Source organism: Leptonychotes weddellii, chromosome 3 (assembly GCF_054177405.1).
Source record: "Leptonychotes weddellii isolate Sample4059 chromosome 3, ASM5417740v2, whole genome shotgun sequence".
Lineage (NCBI taxonomy): Eukaryota > Metazoa > Chordata > Mammalia > Carnivora > Phocidae > Leptonychotes > Leptonychotes weddellii.
In genome coordinates, this window is record NC_138371.1 from 97,959,641 (window position 1) to 97,962,944 (window position 3,304).

Below are 3,304 nucleotides of genomic sequence, written 5' to 3' on the forward strand. Positions count from 1 at the left end.
CTTTATAGAGTATACCTGCAAATATAAGATGGCTATATTAGTATTGATAAAACTTGAAATAGAGTTGTATCAATGGTCACTACATAGAGAATTGGGAATAAATTAAGAAAGAATTGGTAAAACACTAAATTGGACTTTGTGAAGTCCACAAAGAAAATCCTTTGTGTGTTGCTATCTTCTGTGACAGCTTAAAATACTGTTTCTACGAGGTGTTGACGATGTGTTAAATTATGGGCAGTGGCTTTATAGAAAGAAGTGGAAATCTTGGTGTATCAAAGAGTGAAAATTTTAGGAAGAAATATTTTTAAATCATTTTAAAAATCTTTGTTATGTAAAACAGAAAAATACTCTGAGGAAAAAGTGTTTTATTTATAATTTTCCAGTTCTTCTCATTGCTAACAAGATGATTTTCCTTAAAATGAACTAAAGACTTAGTGAAATGCCAAATGAAATATAGAGCTGGATTCACTGAGTTGATGGCACTTAGCATGCCTGGGCACTTAGCATGTCTAAACTTTTTTCAAAATATAAGATCTGTGTTAAATCCCAGATATACTATGAAGAGTTTGTGTTATCCTATGTACTGTACCCTTGAACTTCAGTTATGTAACTCTATCTGATGATCTTTATAATACCTATCTGATAGTTTGGTATGAGGGTTTAATGGACCAGCCTATGGAGAGCATGATGTACAAACCTAGGCACTTACCTGAACTTCCATGAATTGGTCCCAACTCCTTCTTTCTATGACCTCCAAGCTTTAAATTAGATATACAGTTAGATTAAATTTTGAGCCAAGTGATTAAGTCTCTCCCATGTTTTATATTTTTGAAACATTTTACAGCCTTTTATTTTATGCATCCCTTAATGAATAAATGTAGTTTTAGTTAATTTTACTACCTTTTCCTTTTAACCTTTATATTTGCTTTTTAAGTGTTTGATCCACAACCTTTACTATATATTTACATTCCCCAGTGATTTTTTTTTAACTTTTGTATGTTTTTTTTAAATTGTTGTTGCTATTAATTTGTGTCATATCTTTTCATCTCAAATGAGTCCCTTTAACAATTCATACAAGATTGTTTTAGTGGTGATGAACTCCTTTAGCGTTTGCTTATTTGGAAAATTCTTTATCTGTACTTCAATTCTGAATGACAGTCTTGCCAGATCGAGAATTCTTGTTTGGAAGGGTTTTTTGTTTGTTTTTGTTTTTTCCGTCAGTGCTTTAAATATATCACACCACTCTCCTCCAGTCTTCAAAATTTCTACTGATAAATCTGCTGATAGCCTTGTACAAGGGGTTTCCCTTGTACATAAGAAAATTGTCCTCTTGCTGCTTTTTACATTTTCTCTTTAACATTAATTTTTGCTATTAACATTTATAATGTGTGTTGGCTTGGATCTCTGTAGGTTTATTTTATTTGGGACTCTCTTCAGTTCCTAGACCTAGATGTCTGTTTCCTTTCCCAAGATTAGGGAACTTTTTAGCCATTATATTTTTTTAAATAAGTTTTCTAGCCCTCTCTTTCTTCTCTTTCTGAAAGTCCTATAATGCGAACGTTTTAGTACTTAATGTTGTCTCAAAAGTCTCTTAAGGAATCTTACATTTATTTATTTTTTCTTCTTCTTGCTGCTTTGTCTGGGTGATTCACATTTCCTTTTCTTCTAGTTCACTAATCCATACTTTTCCTTCATCCAGCCTGCTGTTGAACCCCTCTGTTGTATTTTTCAGTTTGGTTAGTGTATTCTTAAGATCTGTACCTTTTGTTTGGAACTTTCTTATAATTTTTGTTGTTTTTTTTGAAGATCTCACTATGTTTATCCATTCCTTTCCCACTGCCAGGGAGCATTCTCCCATGTTTATGACTGTTGTTTATGTTCATTCTTTTGAACTCTTTATTAGGTAGATTGCTTATCTCTGTTTCATTTATGTCTTTTTCTAAGGTATTGTCTGTTCTTTGTTGTTGTTGCTGTTGTTATTGTTGTTGTCATTGTTTGGAGCATATTCCTCTGTCTCCTCATTTTTCCTGACTCTCTGTGTTGTTTCCATATATTAGATAAAGGAATTATATCCCTTAATTTTGAAGGAGTGGTCACTGGAAGGCTTGGATGTGTTTCTTTTTGTTTTCTTTTCATTTTTATTTGTTTTCTGTGCAGTGCCCTGTAAGTGGTATACTTCCAAACTTTGTCTTTACTTGTTTCAATCTCATGTGGCCCACAAACACAAGCCCCCCTGGCTAACAGTGCTAGACATTCAAGGGGTGTCCCCTTTGTGAGGTTAGCATGTCTTCTGGGTCTGGTGGAGTGGGTCTTGTTAGACAAACACCTCTTATGGGGCATGGCCACAGGGCTACGCTGGGGCAAGATGAGCAGCTATGGTGCCTACCAGCCCAGCTAGCAATAATGAAAGAGAGAGGAAAAAAAAAAAAAAAGGTTCCACGGGCACCTGGGTGGCTCAGTTGGTTAAGCATCTGCTTTGGCTCAGGTCATGATCCCGGGGTCCTGGGATCGAGCCCCATGTCGGGGCTGCTTCTCCCTCTCCCTCTGCTGCTCCTCCTCTTGCTTGTTCTCTCTTTCTCTCTCTCTGTCAAATGAGAAAATGAAATCTTTTAAAAAATGGTTACAGCCAGTTCTGTGTCCCCAGAAAGATCTCCAGTTGACCCCCTGCCCCTCAGGTATACTTCCTAAGTTTTCAATTAGCAATAATCGTGCTTCAGATAAGCCTCATTGGCTACAATACTGCCACTATGCAAAGCTTACACTTCCTAAGACTAGTAAAAAAAATCTCCCTGACATGTGGTGCAGGGCTTTTTAAGCTACTGCCTCTGCTTTCAGACTCCTAGTGAGTGAGTCTGTGCACAAGCCCTTCAGAAGTGAGATCCTGGTTCCCTACAGCCCTTTAGTTCTCCCAGACATTAGCCCCTCTAATTTTCAAGGCCTGTTGTTTTGGGGGAATGTCCCACAGGCTTGGGTTCCCAAAATGGGCTTGAACCCCTCACTCTTCAAAGAGCAGATGCATATTTGTGATACTCCTGCCTCTTATTGGCTGTTGTGCGGGGTATGGAGGTCTTGTCAAGACTGCTCTCTGCCCCTGCTACCCATCTTGATGAGGACTTTTTTTTTTTTTTTTTTTGTCCTGTGTTATGGAAGAGCTATTCTGCTTCTCTTCAGTTTTTTTTACAGGAGAATTATTCTAAATATCATTGTAACGTTGGTGTGTCCATGGGAGGAGTTAGAAATAGGATTTTCCTATGCTACCATCTTGGACTCTCTTTCTATCCCTTTAATATTTCTTATTAACCTT

The 3,304-nt window shown here is 37.0% G+C and overlaps 1 pseudogene; it reads right to left on the minus strand.

Moving 5' to 3' along the window:
• Window positions 1-2,595: 2,595 nt before the first annotated feature.
• On the minus strand, window positions 2,596-2,757 carry LOC115939617 (U4 spliceosomal RNA; annotated as a pseudogene).
• Window positions 2,758-3,304: the final 547 nt, after the last annotated feature.